The sequence below is a fragment of the Aphelocoma coerulescens genome, chromosome 12, assembly GCF_041296385.1.
Source record: "Aphelocoma coerulescens isolate FSJ_1873_10779 chromosome 12, UR_Acoe_1.0, whole genome shotgun sequence".
Lineage (NCBI taxonomy): Eukaryota > Metazoa > Chordata > Aves > Passeriformes > Corvidae > Aphelocoma > Aphelocoma coerulescens.
The window spans coordinates 19,395,290-19,404,455 of record NC_091026.1 but is presented as its reverse complement, the minus strand read 5'-3'; positions in this window follow the sequence as shown (position 1 = coordinate 19,404,455).

Below are 9,166 nucleotides of genomic sequence, written 5' to 3'. Positions count from 1 at the left end.
ACCTCAGAGCACTAAAAATCTCTCCAGTGTCCGTAATCCCCGCACCAGAGTGTGCCACTATGGCAAGGAAATGCCAGCATAAATCATAAAATCCATTAATATTACCCAATTATATCAGACAACCCTTCTCCTAGTGTCTGATATGTAACAGAATCTAATGATTATTTTCCCCACACCTTGAAAGAGCATGGGAATATAATCATTAAAACAGCTTGTCCAAAACTTAGAATAGATCCTCAGGTATAATTGTTGCCTCTGTTGACCCTCATTGAGGAAGGGGATTTAAACACACTGCAAATATAATCCTCTCTTTTAAAAGGATCTCAGAAAAACAGGGGGAAAACCAGAAAAAGACAGGAAGACAAGAAATATTCCTTCATGATATTGCCTTAGTAATTGGGATCCAAGGCCATGGGGAAAAGCTACAGCTCATCCAGGACAGGGGCAATGAGCCGGTCCGGGCTCTGTGCTGGGTTCTGGTTCAAGGAGAGGAGGACTGGGAACGTTTATAGAGCATTATCTCATCTGGTTATCAGTGTCAGCTTTATCCACAGCAGTCACTGCTATCCACTGGCTTTCCCTCCCCTCTTGGAGGAGGGAATTATCCTTGCCTGGCATTCAAGGCAGGACACTCCACGCAAACCCAATCTGTGTTTTCTTTCGCTTTCAACGCGGCCTGCCCAGAGTAATAAGGGAAAAATGAGTGGTGGAAGGGTCGGATAGATATGTCAGGATGTAATTCACCTGATTTCCTGCTCTGGCTGTGCTGAGTTTGGAAACTCAAAGCTTTTAATTGTGTGACCTTTGGTGCTGGCATAGGCAGGGAAAGGAGCTGGGAGTGCTTGGATGCACTCTTGGGCTGTTTGCTGTGTGCTTTAAAACACCCCCTCACATCTCACACTGAAGCGTTTTCTCAGTGCCACAGCTGCCCAGAATTGATTGGGAATTCTATCCAGCTCTTTGTATGGAGGGCAGGGAAGGGGAAATACGGTGACAATGGTGGCAAGATCCTGCTGCCACCCCCTCCTACCCTTTAGCTCCTCTGGGGTTGCCTGCACAATGGTAGGGAAGGACTGTGCACAACTCAAAGCTTTTTAGGGATGACTTTGAATTATTTTTTCTCCCATTTGCCTCTTCTAATTTTTTCACTTAGGAAAAGTAGGATGGATCTGGCTGGTCTCTCTTCTTCATTCCTTGCCATCACCAGTGTTTGCAGAGGATGTGTATCCGTGGCCTTTCCTGATATCCTGACTATATATTCCTGTTCTCCTCCTGAATATGCAACACAAGTAATTGCTTTGTCTGCAGCAGCTCTGTAAGGAGCTGTATTGCAAAGTGTTCCTGCAAAAAGAGGAGAGGAAAAGGAAAAGGCACCTTGAAATGCTGTGAAAAGAGACAATTTAAGGACATCAAAATGGTGTGAAAGGAATTAGTAGGAGCCAGGGTGAGAAAGCTCATGACAAACTGTTCCCCCAGTTCCAGTCTCTCTCCCTGGCTGTGGTGTGACAGCAGTGCCAACAATTAGAGCTCACTCACCTTCTACCTGCTGAAAATCACTGTGCCTGACACTCAGTTCCTGTGCCTTGGGAAAAATCATCTGAAATACAAAAACCACCGCAAAGAAATTCACCTCCTGTATTTCAGCAACTGTATTGAATCTTCTTTGCTCTTCCTAAGGAGACAGAGATTTGTGCCCTGTTTAGATGCATACAGGAAGGGTTCTGAGGTGAAATGCTTTAACTCTCTGTTGTTCAGAGGACCCCTCTGTGGGGTGCAGACACGAGGAGAAGCAGAGGTGGCACCAGCAGCCCTGGTGAGATCAGTCCCATCCTGTCCCCAGCTCGCTGGGACAGCAGGAAGGAGGTGCAGCTGCTTCTCAGCGTTCTCCAGCAGCATTTCCTCATTGTCCCACGCAGTATTTCCTCTCCTGAGACCATCTAGAGATATAATTTCTCTTTCCTTTCACAGATCTCAAGCAGAAGAGCTGCCAGCAGAACAGAGCAGAGGTGGTTTTGGAGTGATGCTCCCCGTGAGCCCCACAGGCCACCCTGAGCCCCTTCCCTGCCTCTGCACCCCCCTGTCTCAGGGGGCATCAGTTCTGGCAGTATTGACTGCTTCCAGCTGATTAGAGCTGAGTCAACAGCTCCAAATTTCCAATTTTTAGGCTAAATTCCACTCCAGAAATCCCATTTACAATCCTGTACTTTTTATCTTAAGCACTGTAGCAAAGTGCACTGTTGTCCAGGCATGAGGTAAATTTTAATGGCAGAATTAACGCCAAATCACTCAATACATCTTTAAAATTAACTCATTATCATAACGCTGGAAAATAGAACATTGATCCACTCACACAGCAATCCAAAGGGCCCAATTTTATTGTCTTCTTCAGACAATTTACTGGAAGATGTCATTATAAATTTAAAAACCAAAACACTACAGAATGCTTGAATGTTCAGAACTGAGTGAGAAAATGAATTACAGCAAAAACACATGAAGTTGAGGAATGCAAAATATTATGGAAGTCTTCTTTTCTCAAACATAGAATTTTACATCCTCCTTTGATTATATTTGCACATTGATGCTTTCGATAGGGAGAAATGGCTTTGACTGTAAATATGCACCCATTAAGAATCCATATTTAATCCTCTCCCTAGTTTTTGGGGAAGCAGGATGTGCACTGTGAGATGCAGATATATTTTTATATGTATGCACAACACAGACCTCGAAGCAGGGATAATTTTCTCTGCCATTTTGATCATCTGGAAGGGAGCATTATTTTCTCCATCCATTTGCTCCCACGGAGGCTGCACTGTTTTCACTTGCAGTTTGCTAAACATCCCCATCCAGCAACACCATATGAGGGATTCATAAATCATCATATTTCAGATAACTAATTGACAGAAATCAACCCCCAGAGGAGTCTTGGAGTTTCAACAGCTCTTTACAATGAAGGACTCTCCAACTCGGAGCTAAAGTCCGCTTGAGCTTTGAACCAAGACCTGAAGGTCGACAAATGTAAGCTTAATCAGCCCAACACGGAAACAGATCTCATGGTAAAAGCTTCTTTATTGAATAATGTGCTGCTCAGCTCTGCGTGCTGGGGAAGGCATTGCACGTGCTGAGAGAGGGGCCTAAAAGATCCAGACCCAAACAGGACCACAGAAACATCAAAACCAGACCTTAAAGCCCATCCAGTGCCACCCCTGCCATGGGCAGGGACACCTCCTACTGTCCCAGGCTGCTCCAAGCCCCAATGTCCAGCCTGGCCTTGGGCACTGCCAGGGATCCAGGGGCAGCCCCAGCTGCTCTGGGCACCCTGTGCCAGGGTCTCCCCACCCTCCCAGGGAAGGATTCCTTCCTAACATCCCATCTAACCCTACTTTATTTGAGTTTAAAGCCATGAAATCATTCAAAACCAGCCAAACTCTGGAAGGAGAGAGGCTTTGTATGGATGAAATGAGAGCTGCAAATAAAGAACAAGTGAAAAGTGCTCCCTCCGCTGCCAGCAGTGCCCACAGCTCCCCGTGCTCTGAGCACAGGTAAATCCCTGGAGAAGCCTGGGAAATATCCCACTGGGTTTGCTGGAACAGCTGTTTGAGCTGGATGCGTGCTGGAGGAGACACCTGTAATGCAGATGGCAGGAAACCTGCAAAATGTGTTCACCTCCATATTAATTGTTTTTTTTTGCATCCTCAGGTGGGGGTTAAAAAAAAAACCCCTAAATTATTCTGTAATTACATTGAACAAATTCCAATCCATTAATTTGCATTCATAATTTTGACACACAGTGAATTTTGTAATTTATTTTCTTTGTTGCCTTCTGTACACAACACATTCCAAAATGAAGTAAGACTTTTAGAGTGAAAAACTGTTTGTCAGAGGTTATTACTGAGATCTGACATGTGTAAACTTCTAGGGATGGATAACCTACTAGAATCCCTTGAAAATTGTCATAAAAGCTAATTGTAAATCCTGAATGTTTAGTTTGAACTTTTTAGCTATTTTGCCTGGTTACACTCTGGCTAGACTGGCAGTGTGTTATTTAGAATTTCCCTTCTCTGGACTAAGTTTAGCCCTTGATCTTTGCTTTACCAGGAAAAAAACACAACAGCTCAATTAGCTCCCTGTCTCTGCCCTCGAGGGCATGTTTCCAATCCTTTCATCGTTCACTGGTACATATCTGATCCCATTCCAATTTATCAGCATCTTCCTTGGGCAGTAGCCAACACAAAGGGACACAGCACTGAAATAGTACAATAATCTGTCAGTAATTAAAATTCCTCCTTTTGCTTTATCTGAGGAACCCAGGATCTGCTCTGGCTGCGGTGTCTCTGAGGGACCACGTGTTCAGCCCTTATCTGTCGTGATCACAACATAGTTTTTTTGGTGACTGCTCCTCCAGGTGACTTATACTGAATTTAACTAATCTTCAGCATTAATTTATGTCCTGTGAGTTAATGAGCTCGTTTAAACTGAAGGGAGAGGGAGGATGAGCAAGTGAAGAAGGAGACCAGCACAGCCAAGAGGGTGTGAGGCTCAAATCTGGAAAATGCCTGGAGCTGGGATGGGGTGATGGGGATGATGGGGATGTATCTCTCCCTGTAGCCTCTAGGACAGTGGGAATGAACTGTCTCCAGGGGAGTTTTGGTTGGATTATAGGAAAGGTTCTTCCCCCAGAGGGTGCTGGGCACTGCCCAGGCTCCCCAGGGAATGGGCACGGCCCCGAGGCTGCCAGAGCTCCAGGAGCGTTTGGGCAGCGCTGCCAGGGATGCCCAGGGTGGGAGTGTTGGGGTGTCTGTGCAGGGCCAGGGGCTGGACTCAGGATCCCTGTGGGTCTTTTCCAGCTCAAGATATTCCACGATTCCATGTGGATTCAGCACCCTACTTCCCGTGTTGTGACCTTGAACAAGTCCCATCAGCTCCTTGTTTCTCCCTTCCCTACCCGTGTAATGCAGAGAGAAATATTCCCCGTAGCACTGGGGGAGTTGGGAGGATAAATAGATTACAAAGACGAGCCAGATCATAGCTTTATTTCCATTTACAATGTATAAATGTATATGAACACACTTTCTCTCTTCTGCCCAAGCATAAAATGAAACATTTAGAAGGTAAGATCCAAAGAATTTCATTAAGAATCCATCGCAAATTGCAAATGACACCTCATGGATTGGAATGTGAATTGTGAGCTGGGTGTTGCAGAAGTGTAAAATTATTCCATAAATTATCTATGACAAAGTCAAAAAATGTATCAGTCAAAAAATGTATCAGTAAAGCCATAGTTTATTTTTAGTTCCTCAAACTGTGCACAGCCACATGTATAATACAGCAATAATTATTCCACTGTAACTTGGTGAAATAAAACCAGAAAGGCATCAGGAAAAGTAAAAAATAATATGAAATTCATTTGTGAAATTGTGAGATTTCTGCCTGATGACATCTTTGAAAGCACATTAACGTTACATTAATCAGTCTCCTCTATCATGCAGAGAGATTATGTGGTTCTAGCTCATGTATTTTCACATTTTAATACTCAGCTGAAGATTCTCCTCATACGTCAAGGGATGGGATAGATGCATGGATGGTACCTCATCTATCCTTCATAACATTTGGGACAGAGTTGATTCTGCTGAATTTTATGCTGAGCTAAAGTTCAGTTTAAGAGTACAGGAAATAGGCTAGAGAGACATGTGGATGAGGAGAAAATAGAGTTGGTTTCTCCCTCCCCTCCAGTCCTTTGTGAGGTGCAGGATGGACCTCGATGTCTGCAGACACATTTCCATTGTCTTTCAATTGTCTTGTTAGGTAATTACCCAAAAATCATGAAATCCATGGTTTGAAATCCTTTGAAGGTTCATTTTAGCAGTCCAGTGCTGTGCCATTATCAGACAAACAAATGAGACAATTAATGGGTTTAAAAGTGATTCATTTTATTAAAAATTATGGACCCATCTGGAAAGACTCCCTTGGGATGTGTATGAGGAGTGTGATCTTCCAAAACCTGGTGTGGTGGGATGGGTCACTCTTATTCCAAATCATCCAAGTTGTCCAGACTTGGTGCTGGCAAGTTGATGATCATTTAAAGGTTGGACTCCATGATCTCAGAGGTCTTCCCAACCTAAATGATTCTGATTTATACCAGATCACAAAGAATTTGATGTCATCAATATCAAAGGCCACCTAAGTATTTACACACTTGGAAATCTCCCTGCATAAACGGAACATTAATTGGATTAATGGCAGCAGGAACAGTCTGAACATCATCCTACATTGAAAATTTCACATTCAGCTGGTTCTGAACAACTACACTGAAGTTACTTAGAAGTGTTTACGTGTTCGCAATTATTTGGCTCCAATTTTCTTCAATCCTAAGGAATAAAGCATGACATTTTTCCACATTAAGATAAACTGAGCATGTTAGTCAAGTCCTACAATTTTTTGCATTGCACTGTTTGTAATATTAATAGCTGTGCTTTAAGAAGTTCACTATTGAACTGTCGGGAATGATTTGTTACCAGGTGTTAGCATAATTTACCAGCTGTCATATTTTAATCATTTTTATTTGCCTAAAATCTGACACATAACTTTAGTTGGCAAATCAAGACATATAGCAGCACTTATTCGATGCTACAGTAGCTAAGGGGGAAAAAATGTGTGTCTTACAAGTGATATTTGTATTTTCAGACAGAGAACAGATTCTGAAGTCCACTGTCATTCAGAATTCACACTGAATCGCTCCTGCTCTCCACAAAAGCTGTTTTTATTTAAGCAGCTCAAGCAGCTGCTGCAGGCTCTTTTTCAAGTGTATTTTGACTCGTGTGAGGAGTTCCAGCAAAGCTTTTCAGCTGGGTTTGGTGAATAAAAGCTACTCCTCCTATTAATGAGAGTAGAAACTGAGGTCTCGTGCTCAGTTATCATTGTTCTTAAAGCCACGAATGAATTCAAGGCTGCTCTGTTAAGTTCATGTCAAGTGTTCTTGAAAGCCTGCATGAACACGAGATGAAGCTGTAACTAATTAATTATCAATACCTGAACAATGAGAAGGAAACAGATGAATACAGATGCTTGTTAGATGAGCTTGAAGTTTTTCATTAGTATTCATATTTAACTTACACATCAGATGAAGGATAAGTGTGTGAAAGACACATTTTGATATTAGCAAAACACGTGATTTTTTCAATGAAAAATCACATTTTGAGCATTCACACCACTTGTTTTAAATAGAAATATTATCTCCTGTAGTGGGGACTAAAAGGTGATTGATTACATGCAATGATGAAAAAAAAAAATATTAAGTTGCAAAGAGTTTCATGAGTTTTACCAGCAACTCCTTGAATCTGATTTTATTACTTAATATTTTCAACCAAAAAAACTCCAGAATCAATGACACAGAAATGCAGATGTGTTTTTGCAGTAAAAAATGGCTGTAGAATTTAGGGCTGAAAATAGAGAAACATCACGGAAGTGGTAAGAAGAATTTCTTTCTGGCATGCTTTCACTAGGATATCTATATAAATATTATATATTTTTATATCTATAAAATGTAGACTCATTAAAATACCCTGATTCATGAAAAAAGGTGGAATTGCAGATAGAGAAATGTAGACAAACATGGATAGTTACAGAATAGGGAACAGGAAGGAGATGTCATCATTTGATTTAAATAAATAAATAAATAAAGTAATAAGAAGCAGAAAATCAGAAAAAAGCCATGGGAAAACTTCCTAGGAGTGGAACAGCAATTGGTAGGGCTGCATCTTTTGGGACTTTTAAACCCAAATTCTGTTGCTTTTGGATCATTGTCCCCGTTTTTCATCTCTGCACATGGGTCAACACAATGAGCCTTTAAATATGATTGGAATTGTTGGCTGTAGCTGTTTACAGGGATACCACAACTGGAGTAATGAATGTGGATTCATAAAGATTTTGTTCAGAGGGTTTTGGCATCTTTCTAAATATTATTATTGCACCCAAATTTCCCCTAAATTAATCCTTGTGGTTCATCTTGCTGGTCAAAAAGTAATTTCCAAAAGGCCTCTGAAAGCCTCAGCAGATGGTGAAGGACAACCCTCCCAGTTTTTCCTAAAAAAGAAAGAACTTCCATTCGAAATATTGATCTTCCTTCTTGTTTGAATGTGTCTTGCTTCAACTTCAAATTTGATGCCTTTTCCATTAGGGATCTTCCCACTATCCAGTAGAATTCTCCCTTGTGAGGCTGCCTGGTACATGAGCCTGCCCTGGAAATGGGGAACAGCTCCTGGTGGGTTCTGCCTGAGCCCATATGAAGGTGCTTCAATGCCCTTTCAATGGAGCCCCCTTTAAACAGGAACCAAACCAAATCCTTGATTTTCCATGGACAATTATTTTCCCCCCCTGAGGAATTAGTGGGTTTTTTTCCCCCAAACTCTTTCCACTGGAATATCTCCAGAGAAATCAGCATGGATTTACATACCCTCTGCTGTCAGGAACATGGATCCTTTCAGCTGCTGCATCCTCTTAGAGCTGCTGTTCCTTTGCTGTGTGGAAAATGAAATCATTTTCCTTGGGATAACTTGGAAAGGACCAACCTAAATGTAGCAGATGTGGCCTCATTCTTGTCTTCTAAACACATCTTTGAAGCTGAGTGTGTTAAACATTCTCGTTCTAACGAAGAGGGTGAGTGAGGAATCCAGAATGCTCATTATTATTTCTCTGCTCTCATGATTATTTACCTTCACATCAATCTTTGTGTCATCTGAAACTCTCACCAGTCAATCACTACTGAAAATGATTAATAGCAGTAAGCAGATACCAACAGAATCCCAGCACTGCACTTAATTATGATTCCCCTCTGATGACTCCATTTCAGATCCATTAGCCTGCCCATTTTTAATAGATTTAACCTCTGTTTTATTGCTATTGAATAATTCTCATTTTTAATGGGAATATTCCCAAGGCTGAGTCAGATACCCTACAAAAGTCAGAGTGGCACAGAAGCCGTGCTGGTGATCTGATCAGTGAAGCAAAATTGGGGTTGTTTGCTTGACAGGACCCATTTCATGGGATCATGTGGAATAACAATCACATTCCCATCTTCACTTCTTCTCAAATCTTGTATCAGCTTTAATCCCATTATTTGCCCAGGACTGAGGTCAGGGGAAGTCATTCAGATGTACCAAGGCTGTGCTGG